Source organism: Aythya marila (genome assembly GCF_965140915.1).
Source record: "Aythya marila genome assembly, chromosome: 7".
NCBI lineage: Eukaryota > Metazoa > Chordata > Aves > Anseriformes > Anatidae > Aythya > Aythya marila.
In genome coordinates, this window is record NC_139048.1 from 18,462,550 (window position 1) to 18,474,850 (window position 12,301).

Below are 12,301 nucleotides of genomic sequence, written 5' to 3' on the forward strand. Positions count from 1 at the left end.
GCTGAGCACCCAGAGCTCTCCCACAGCTCACTGGCATCTCCTGAATGGGTGACAACAGGAAGGTCTTCAGGGGAAGGGTTTGGACACACGTCCCAGTTATGTCATGCTGGGCCTGTGGTCTCCTCATGGCAGATGCGCAGCAGAATAATGATGCTTTTGAATTGAGTTATTCAGAAAAGGAGATGGTCATAGACACAAGAAGTGAGCTAAGAGGTACATACACAGCATGCATTTCTAGAGAGACAGCCATGCAGTGCTGGCTTTAGTTACAATGCATGTGCCACAGCAAGAGGGATCATCCAGGTCAAGTCCTGCTGTCAACTGCCTCAGTGCAAATGGGGATGAAATGCAGGAGTCGCACAGTTTGGTGCAGCTCACTCACATGGTAATAAATCAGGGAAAACTCCACTGAGCTCCGTAGAGCTACATGAGTAGAAGAAAAGATGTGCCTATGGGAGGAGTCCTCACATAAATCTGCTCTGGGCAATGTAAGAGAAGAGCCTGATTCAGTCCTCCCAAACAGAAGGGAAGGCAAATTTCATAACAGTCAAAAGCTGCAACCTGAGTCTTGCTTGGTCTCTCTCATTCCTGTAAGTGAAAAATCAGATGATTTTCATTGAGTATTATTTTTCCAGTTTGTTTTAACTTCACCTAATCAAATACAAAAGAATAAGATAATTAAAAATGCCTTGAGTAACCAACCAACCAAATAAACACATACAAAAAAAAGCAGAAGCAAACAGAAGCAAAGGAAAGTACCTACCTAACAAACTTGATTAAAAAAAAAAAAAAAAAAGGTGTTTATACCTACATACAAAGAGAAATAGAGATGAAATGTGAATTAAAGAAAGGGCAAAGTATAACACTCTATGATGGCATAGACCAGGACTGAAATACCAAGTGTCTGTTAAAACAGAAGAAACAAAAAGGACCTATAGAGGCTCCAGAGATTTGAAAATCATACTCTGTACACATAAGGAATATTAGGACAGGCAACCTAAAAGTTTGTCTTCTCCAACAGCCTATTTGCCACGGTGGCTAGTAGCAAATGTCTGATGATGTACTTTCCTGTCTGATGATGTACTTTCCTTCCATAGACAGAAGTAGTGCATTCTGGAGATACTGTACATTTATACACTAAAAAAAAACAAACAACACACAGTGCCCTCCCTGTCACTACATCGATAAATTTGCATGGTCCCTATTCCCAGAGTATGAAAGCAATTCCCATACTTATAAGAAGAAATGATCACACTTCATAGAGAGGGGAAATGAGACATGGAGGAGCCAAAGTGCTGTGCCAAAGGCCAATGCAGCCTCAGCAGAACAGAGCATACAGACAACTTTTTCCAAGTCCAACGTGGGTGACCTAATTATTATTATGAGACCATCATTCTTCTTTCCTGCTGCCTCCAACAAAAATGCTGCTTTTGGAATGGTAAGGTGTTAAGTATTTCACCTTATTGAATATATATGGTCTGGATTCTCATATTTCAGGCTTTAGGCCCTAGAAGTTTGCTGTGCTTTCACTCACAGCTCTATCAATTACAGACAGCAAAGTCAGTGACATTGCAGTGGGGCTGAACACTGTGGAACAAAAACAAGCCCGAATGCTTCACAGGCAAACTGGAGCAGTGCACAGGACCCGTCTTCTGCATTCAGTTAAAAAAAAATAGTGAAAATACGGTCCCTCCTATAAGCTGTGCAGTGCTCCCTTGAGGCCAGCGATGTTTCATTTGCATCCCTTTCACTGCTGCTAACGGCAGACTGTCCTCAGGCAGGGAATCCTTAAGGCGTTTCACTTTATAGATCAGATTCCACTCATTGCTAACAGAAATCTTTCTGAGTCAATAGGCAATTAAAATAATTACCTTTAATCATATTCTTCAATTACTCCACAGTACCAAGGGAAGACTCGCAGGACTGGGACCAGATGCAAAGATATTCTGTTGTGATTAAAACTGGCTGAGATGTGCCAATGGCTATAAAACAGTGACTATTTACCCCTCTGGGGGACCCTCTGTATGTTTTAAGCTGCCTCACGTTTAAAGTCGTTAGAGCAGCACAAGGGAACGAAGCGAAACCTGGGGAGAGTACACAAGGACTCCTGCAGGGACCCCTCCAAAAGAGGCGCCTTCATATTGAAATGAATATAAAACACAAAGCAGCTACTAAGAAGAAAAGACTTATGCTTGTTCACAGGACAAGCAGTTCTACCAGCAATGGGCAAAGCAATGTGAAGGCTGGGCAGGTTGGTTGGTGAATCCGTACCCCATACACCAGCCATCTCCAGCAGCTCACTGCCTCTGGGACGTCGCAGTCCCTACCTAGGGACAAAGATGTGGGAGACTGCTGGTGTCTTTGTCCTGGGGATAGGAGCAGGTTGGCACAACAGCCAAGGGGCTTGGCCTGGGGATACCAGGGGAATTGAGTATTTTGGTAAACAAACTGGTGACAGAAAGGAGAAATAAATAGAAAAGAGACCAGACTAATGCTGGGAAGGGGGAAAAAGTGACTGCACAGGAACAGACAGGATACGTGAACTTACAATCACCTCAAGACAATGCTTTAACAGATTCAGGAACAACAGGGAGTGCTGCCAACAGTCATTTTTTGACTCAAAGTTTTGCACTGGCTGATATTTTACTTGAGACACTAGGTCTTCAAAGCATGTGGCTGTGGCAACCCCCATTTTAACTTAAAATATACCTTGCTTTTGAGGCTGTAGAGAGTAGCTGGAAGCTCTGATCACTGCTGCATCATATATGCAGAGAAACCAGGAGATCAATAGTAATAATAATAATAAAAGAAAACAAACAAACAAAAGAAAACACAAAACTTCAAAAATGTCAAGATTATATTGGGCCTGCTTATGAACTTTTGAATTCTCAGGGTTACAAATACAAGCTCAGTAAGCAGCAGGCCCACACCTGCTTGCTATCAGAGAGGCAATCCCTTTCCAGTGACACACACCAAGCCTAAGTAGTTACTGTCTTACAAAGGGCAAAAGCCTACCCCTGCTTTGCCTCTCAAAATTACCCCAAGATGAGGTGAAAGAAAAGCCCAGTGCATAGTGCTGGGAATTAGAGGTGTACAGTAAATGAAATGTATACATTTGTGTTTAAATGTAAATGTTACCTGTATGTCCATCTATGAGGCAGTCCCAACAGTAATGAGTTTTCCCAGCTCCATTCTCTCTCCTCTCACTCTGTTGAGACCTCTCTTAAACTTACACAACAAGATCACTGCCTCAGTCCTGCATCCACCACACAGAAATGAGTCCCATAGTCATTTTCCCCAAATATTATCATTCATATATGAAAGCAGCATATTAAATAATTTATATCTAACTAGTAATTTGTAACATTTTCCAAGTAATGTTAATGAGCCAGTAAGTCAAATCTAGTTCCTGGTAAATAGCATGATCTACACATGCAAGATGATGCAAATGGTAGCCTGTTTGATGTAATGCTGACAAAATGAATAAACCCTTAATTCAGTTCTAGCACTTACCAGGCTTTTCAAGGATGATAAAAGAAGACAACATTGTACAAAGAGATCAAACATTAAGATCAACATTTGACACTCTTGCCCTATGCTGTTCATGAATGAGACTGAAAGACTGTCAGATTACAGATACTCATTAACTTTGGAGAAAGGCCTTAAATCCAGGTCTAAATGAGGAATGTAACTTTTTGCACTAAAAAAACATCTGCTTATAGGATCATAAATAAACATGCATCCCCTCTGGGATAGAAGCACTTTGTTCCTACCACAAAAATACTTGTGAAGAACTCACTTCATGACTTCAGTATCCAAATGTCTGCCCAGACAGGACAACCTGAGAGCCTGCAGCTCAGTGCACCAGTGCGCATCCTACCTTGGCTCCTCTCTGCTCAGTGTTGGAGCCTGAGCTACAACAGCTCCAGGGCCCAGCAACATGCACAAAGGCTGAACAGTCTCAGAACAGTGGTGAAGCCTTCTGCCATAGGAGTGTAGATTCATATAGTGCAGTCACCAGCAGTCCCTTAGGCAGGTTTTGCTGAAGGGTTTAGACATGCTTTGCTTTCAGATCTCGTCACAGCTACAGCTGGTTTAAACTTTTCAAGTGTTTGTTGAGAGCAAGATGACCAGACCTTCTGTGTGAGCCATAAATGACCTCCCACCATGACTAAGGAAAAATAAAAACCTCATCTCATGGCCTTGATTATTCATGAAGTAAAAAAAGGTCATTGGCCTGGAGGAATGTGGCTTTTCATGCATCTTTCATGGGGAAGTGATGCTATGGATCTGGCACAGAGAGGAACAAAGGGTGGCTGCTGCTGCTGCATGGTTTGTCCCCAGGAAACCACCCATGGGTCAGGGAGAAGCCAGAAGCGGTACCAGGCTCAGACCAAGCAGCAGCTGCTAGTTCTCTGCTCCCAAGCCTTCCTACTGACTTATTTATTATCTCCTCCTGCGTAATTTGTCATAATCTCTGACTCGTCAGGCCAATTAATCATGCTTCAGAAAAAATGAGATTTCTCACAAGGAGATTATCTGTCTCTGACAAACAAGGGATAATTCAATTAGCTTCCTTTTCTAAACATTTATTAACTGGTTTTGGTAAATTAGTCCTTTTTGTAATTTAACTATAATTTAGGAAGATTTAATATGTCATTAGGCACACCAAATTCTGTGTTAATATAACATTATGGCTGAGATTTTAATTGCCCCAGAGTCAGGAACTGTATACATAAATGGCCTTATTCCCACATGGAAGCAGCTGATAGGAAGTACACAGGGCTCTACAGAAATTCTCCTTAAAATCCCCTCTTCCGTGAGTTGAGCACATGCTTAAGGACTCTGGAGAACATGATGTTTTCTCTGGCTAGAAAAAAAACTGGGTAAAAACTCAGTCAGAAAGAGAAAAATTTGCATATTTGTTTGCAAAGCTTCTACATACTACAGAACTTCACCTTATACATGGATTTACCTCCCCTCACAGTTCCTATTTCCCATAGTGCAGTTCCCTAGGAAAATCCTAGTATCTAGTCGTAGTAGCTGATAGTGGCCTGTCAGCTGAGAATGGGTTTTCCATTTCAGTTTGGAAGAAAACCTAAAAAGGGGTTATGCTGGTGAGTTCTTTTGGACACTGCCAGTTGATACTAATGTCATGGCATTAAAGAAATTGATGCTACTTCATAGTGAAGGTAAAAACCAGACTCTTTCATAGAATCACAGAATATCCCAAGTTGGCAGGGACCCACAGGGATCATTGAGTCCAACTCCTGGCTCCACTCATGCTGGGGAAAATCATTAGCAAATCAAAGCAATTGAGTTGCATGGATGTTAAAAGGCGTAACAGAAGCAGACCCAGTGTTAAAGCCATGTTAATTACTTTATCACAGCATGGTCATATAGACTTTGCAAACTTAAAGTGAAGACTTAGCTGAGGCAGATGCATTTTACACATTGCTGGCTGCAGCCTGACTCTGGTGTGGATTGGGAGCACCATCACTGGGCACTGAAGCAGCTGAACTCAGGGTATTTCCCGGTACGCCCACTGTTAATTTGCCCATGGTAGATCCTTCCAGACTTCATGTTTGAAAGCGAGGTCCCACTATGAAAAGCTGGGATTTCTAGATACTGTTCTTTCAGAGAATTATGGAGTTCCAGCCAAAGCAGCCTCCTCCCACCAACTTTTGAGTAGATTGGCCAGTTCCTAGCAAAACATTCCTGTAACTTCCACGAAGTCAAGCAGGGAGACAAAAAGCTCTTCTTAGTCCTCTATCCAGAGTGGATCTTGTGTCTAAGATGACATAAAACCCTGTTTGAAGCTTTTTCCAAGGCAGGTGTGTTCTTTAGATCACTCTTTACAAATTACTCAACACCTAAGAAAAGATATAGCTTTATTTAGCTAAAACATCAATGAAGCACATAAACAAATCTGTTGGGAACCAGAGCCATTGGTTCTGCTGCCCTGCATACACTTGACATACACATCTCCCAGCACATACAGTAGGAAAATGGCCACAATTTAAGACAAGGCAGTTCAGCCTGTCAGGCTGGCCTAGCCAATGCATGCCAATTCTGTGGTAAACCACATATAAGAAGAGATTTTTTATCGCAGGCAGCTGCCTTTTTGAATCCCCAGCTGGATGACTGGTACTCATTTACAACTGAGGTGACCAAGAAAAGCCTCAGAGCAGCATGATCTGATTCTCTACCTGTCTGGAAAACACTCATCACTAGCATAAGGGAATGTACACCTCTGGCAAAGAGCCAGATGTTGTAACCACTCTGCCATCACAGCATTATTTAGGGAAAATAAAAAATTTCCTTAATTTTATTTTATGGTTAGGAGACTCCAGGAGTTATTAGATGTCATGCTGTTCACTAGTTTAAAGCCATAAATTTGTATTTGAAATAAATTGTGTAAAACCGAGGCTTTTTCATGTGTTATTTCAAGTGGTAATAGGAGGCATGATTCTGCACTCAGCTATACTAACAAAAACTGGGAGCAACTTGATGGAATTACTGCAGGAAAAAAGCAGTGTGGACAGAAAGAGAGCACAGCCCATGATTTTTTTAATTTAAAGAATTCCTGTATTTAACTACAACCCCAAACTCAATAATTATTACCGCTAAGGGATCTATTAGATAATGATTGCTCTGGAGAAAGCCCAGTTGACCTCAGTGGGAATTTTGCCTGAATAAACTTCCCATTGGAGCATGCAATACTACTGATATGCTCACACTCATGAGCATTAGCAGAACCCAGACCTGTATCTGAAAAGTATTTCATTAACTCTTGTTAGCAGCAGGGGTGAAGCTTTAAAACCCTTGGGACAGATTCCCTCTGCCCCATTTTGGCCTGGGCAGCGTCCATTAACACTCTGCAAGCAGCTGGAGGAATGCAGGACCCTGGCCTGCAGGGTGCATTAAGTCCCCTTAACATGTCTCCTCATCAGTGCCATTGTAGGACATGGAAAAGAGGGGTAGAAAGGTAAATGCCGTGGGGAAAAAGGAGTGTTCATAGCACATGTGGAGCTGTGCTGGTATGAGATGTGCAGAAGGAAATGTTTGGCTTTACAGAGGATCATGCAGAGCAGTGCTGACAAGTTTGGACATCACGTTTACAATCTGTCAGACTGCCAGACTTGGCACTATCTCAGGACAAAGTACAGTATTGGGGAAGAATCAAACTAGAAAACTATTCTGCAGAAATGCATAAAGGAGTGAGTAAACTCCCTTCCAGTGAAACAAACAACCTTGGAGAAGACCTTCACAGTCTCTACAGCTATAAACAATGCGTGCTATCGGAAGGATACTGGGCAGAACATCAATTTATTTCTGATAAAATTGGATCTCAGCTTGAGGTTTTTAATAGTTTTTGATTAAGATAGCCAAGATGCTCACAACAGAAATGGACTGCAGAAACTTACAGAGTACTGCAGTCCATGGAACATACAACCAAGATTTTTTAATGCAGGGGAACAACATGGATAAAATGCAAAAAGTGTTTGCAACTGGTCTAAGACTTGAAAGTTGGACGTTTTTTCCTGGAGTGGGGAGGAAGGGAGTTGACCAACCAAGTCCCTGATAAGAGAGCAGTTCTCCATCAGCATGTAAGACACACAGACACATAGTCAGAGAGACTAACGAAAGACCCAAAAATAAATTCTGGCAAAACGTCTGGAATCTGCCAAGCAAAGGAAGTCACCCAGACTCGACTGAAGTTTACAGAGTGCAGACTGCTCTGATACAGTGACCATGACAGGACATTAAAAACACCATAAGTAAAGAAATGAACAGGGTCCATCCACAGAGCTCTGAGTCCAACACATCAGTACGTGACTCAGCACACAAGCCATAACCATGTTCAAAGCTAGAAAAGATGCAAAAGCCGTCATTCTTGATGAGTTTGCAAGCAAAGTCTGGTAAGTTCAGTAACACCAACACCGCTACTTCTGTGGAAGTCTGGACAGCACAGCTACAAACTGCGACTTGTCTGCCAACTGTAGGATGCTTACTAATTTTGTCTCTGATGCACAAGAAATGGTTGTATTTTCACTACAGTAACAATAACATAAGTCAAAGGCAAGGCCCCAGTAAAGAACCATATGAATTAGATGTATGGACAGTTAACAAGCTAGGAACAATGATTTTTCTGATGCTTGGTGAAGAAGGAAAATTTTATTGGTGATCTTAACCTGGAAAGTGTGATCAAGACAGAACATTCATTAGAAAAGAAGTAATCAAAACAACTAAGGAAGACTTTATGTGCTGAGCAGAGCTGAAAGAACACAATTGCTTCAAGACACAGGCCCCCAGGAAAGCTACTTCCAGCTTCTCTGGGAACACAGGGCAGAAGGGCCAGCCCAGTTGCTGAACATCTGTCTGGTTGCTGCAGAGGGGAAAACACACACACAACTCCTGGAAAGCCAGAAAGCCCCTGACAACACATGCTGATATAACAGAAATCACAGTATGGCTCAGGGTATTATCATTTTTACATTTAAATTTTAAACGTGCTTTTGCACATTTTATTAATCCACAGAATGTGCAGCATTTAAAAATGGAAATATCATAGCTAGAAAGAACTACAGATGTTAGTAATTAGTGGCACATTACTCACATTTCATCTTAAAACATATGGGTATTATTTTAATTATAATGACTAATAGAACATATGCCTTTTATATAGAATGTTTTCAGTGACTCAGTGCTTTAAGTATGGTTTTAATTTCATTTACTTTCCTAAGCTCAATGTTGGAGAAGGAAAGTATAGTTGTTACATGCTAACTGATCAAAAAAAACCAACAAACCAGAGAAAGACTCTGTGTATTATTGGAAACCTGTGTTTTGATGGTACACATTTGCAACTGGTAAGTGTAATGTTATGATCTCCAGCTTCACTAAAATTACTTCTTAATGATAATATTTCCTTACCCTGGGGCTATACCACATACAATTATGGAACATTTTGGAGCCTTCATTGTGTGCTGTGACTTTTAAAAGATAGTATCCCACTTCCCTTTTTTTTTCTCCCTACAATCTCTTTCTTTAGAGCAATGTTCAAATATACTCCTTTTTGAAAATTACTTGCATATGCCATGGCCCACATTATGGTTATTTACTGGTGGTCATTTTACAGTCAGGTTAGCTTTTCCTTTCACTCAAATTGTTGGCTGCCTTTGCACAGACAGTCAGAGAGAAGCCTATATAAAAAATAAAACAAAACAAAATAAAACAAAACAAAATAAAGCAAGACAAAATAAAACAAAACAAAATAAAACAAAATAAAAGAAAACAATTAAAAGGACTTCAAGAGCAGAATCACTGGCAGACATTCAACAGCTACTAATAACCTACATGTACCACCCAGGCAGAATTTAGGTACCTTCACCCACATTTCCTCTTTAATATTTGAGGTTCCTTAGGTCCAGATACTGACCTCCATAAAAGACCAGCATGATGTCTGTTGTGAAACCCTGCAAAGGTGCCAAGTCCTGCCTGTTTCCATTTGTGTCTGCATGGCCACACAGGCACACACACATTTTTGAGCCCCTCCATTATCTCCGTGAAGTCAACCCCAAGCACGGGACATCCAGCTTACCCCCTCCAGCAATAACCCTCCCAGCTGGAAGGCCTTTGCTCAAAGTCTGTTGCAGACAACATGCATTCTGATAAAATTGCTGCTCCAAGTAAAAGCATTGATTTTGAAATATAATCCCACAGACCCTTTGAATGCTACTGAGAGGTACTGTCTGTGTTCACCAAGTAATCCTTCCCCTGACCAAGGGAATATTAATTTGGAGAGGCTGAAGTGGTTCACCTGGAAGTGATATGTTGAACTTGGGCAGCACCAGTTTCACCCTCTGACAGCCTTCTGTTTCCATTTTCTCCTGCCAGATCTCCAAAATAAAAAGTGGATGGAATATTGTCATGGACCATCTTCTCAAGGATGTAGTAAAGCACTGTGGTGGCACATCAGTAAATGGCACCCGTATGCCCCAGTTGCTGTCCTGAAACTCCCAAAGCATGAAGAAAAGCCATCATCCTGATGCAACCCCTAACAGGGAGCAGAGATGCGAAGCCATGGATAACTGGCCTAACAGGATAAGCTGGCTCATGTCAGCTCTGCTGCTGCTCTCAGCACTGCTGTTGTAACCTTTCCTGGCAATTTCCCAAAGTTTTTCATTTCTGAACTTTTTGTAATTTCACATTTTAAAGTTGCATCGCCTCTGTCACTGCACTCAGCCATTGCTTATGGTACTTTCCATCAGCAATCTCCATCAAAACCCTCAACTCCTACTATTAATAACTTTAAACAGACTTTAACCATCAGAGCAAAAATGTTCTATGCATGGGCTCTCCACCAAGAGTTTTTTTTTCTTCTTCTTTAAAAAGAACTGAGCAAATATTAGTCATCTGTTTGAAAAACGGGGAGCTTTGCCAACAGCTGACTTTAAATCAGCACAATAAACTTCTAATCTTCATAGGTGGAAAAAAAATCATTTGTGAAATCATAGGTGGAAAAAGTCATTTCCAGGGAACAATCTTGAGTTCAGAGCTTTCTTAACCAAGTCATAGAGAATCATTCATATAGGCTTTATGTCATTTAGAAAGTGCAGAGGGAAGCCCCTTTTTGTACTTGCTCAGAGGAATTTCGCGGATGCTCACTTGTAATTCTGCCCACGTTCCTGCCGCCCTGCACAGCCTATTGTTCCATGTAGCCATGGAGCCCACAGTCCAGGCATGACACAGCCAAAAGTGAGCTGGCTGTTGCTTCACCACATCAAAATCACTACATCGACTGGGTCAGGATCTCCCCTCTTCCACCAAATGGTGCAGGTAATGTGGTGCCTGTCTAAGGCTGACTGCTGAGGCAGTTGTCCTCTCCCTGCTTCAGAAGGTATGCAAGGAACTTTTGCCTATTGCTTTGTCATATATGGAGAATAGTGCAAAAAAAAGGATTAGGTTCTTTTAAGACAGCAGAAATACAAGCTAGTTTAGTGATATGGCAACCCTGCATCTTATCCATGTGGCTCCAACGCTGCTAAGAAAAATGTCTATGTTTGGTTAAGGGATGTATCCAAGCATACGGTATGTACGGTATGCAAGATGTGGCTTCTCTCATATTCTCTGCAAAGAATCATTTAACAAATTGCACCTGAACTTCTGTACTTTGAAAAAGAACATATAAAGCAATTCTTTTGCTGCTTATTTTTACGTTTAAGGAAAAGAGGGTGAAGAGCACACAACATTCAGCAACAGACAACTATGTGAAGAAGATGCCTTTAACATGCTACAGGATCAAGTTTTGTTTCTCTTCAAGGCAGGCAGTAATCATCCCTATCTACAACACGCAAGAGACTATATCTTAAAATATTCAATACTTGAAGGACTTGAAAGTCCATTATTTTGTTTATTCAAATCTGTGCCAAAAATTCATCAGAGAGATCATCCTAGAAACACAAGTGAGGTAACTACTTGAGCAGTTCATAGACCTGCTGGATATTTGGATGGATATTTGTTCATTATTTCTCTGTTCAGCAGGATACATAACATCTTGTCTCATCTATAACACCTCCTGAAGCTCAGAGGTCCATGTACAACCACTATTCAACCCATGCAAAATTTGGCTGGAACGTGTGGCTTGAACTATCTCTGGTAAAACTCTTTACAGGGAGATTTCTTTAAGAAACAGTAGGTTTTTACTTCTGTTTAAAAGTGTAGGGAATCAGTTCTAAAGTTAGCGGCTGCCAAAGTGTAGCAACACCATTCCTGACAACAGAGCAAAAGGAGAGCACATCTTCCAGGGACATTCCTGAGGTTAGGGAAAGATTCCCTGCTTTTCTGACAACAAGCTCTGTGCTGTGGGTACGTGTGTGGGTACTTTGTTTCCAGCCTGGAATATTTTTAAAAATGCAAAACAGAAAGATGCAGGATTTATTATACAAACTTAATAAAAGCAGAAACACAAAAAAGTCTTGGGGAACATGGTAGAGGATGAAGATAAGAGAGCAAGATGGTATCTATGTCTGAATAGGGCAAAGTAGGTCAGAAGCTTTGTTATTCTTTGGAATGTGAAGAGCTTAAATAACTTTTCTATGGCGTGTTCAAGGATTTAGTATTTCTACTATGGGACAAAAATACAGAGAGCACAAAACAATAACAAAGAAAAGGCTAGGAGAGCTCCTCAGATCTCATTTAGTCCAACGTCCCCCTGAAAAGCTGGTTGGCTATTCTTAAACAACTTATGACAGGTATTTGTGTAATCTATACCTAAAATCTCCCATAAGGAGGGCCCCTA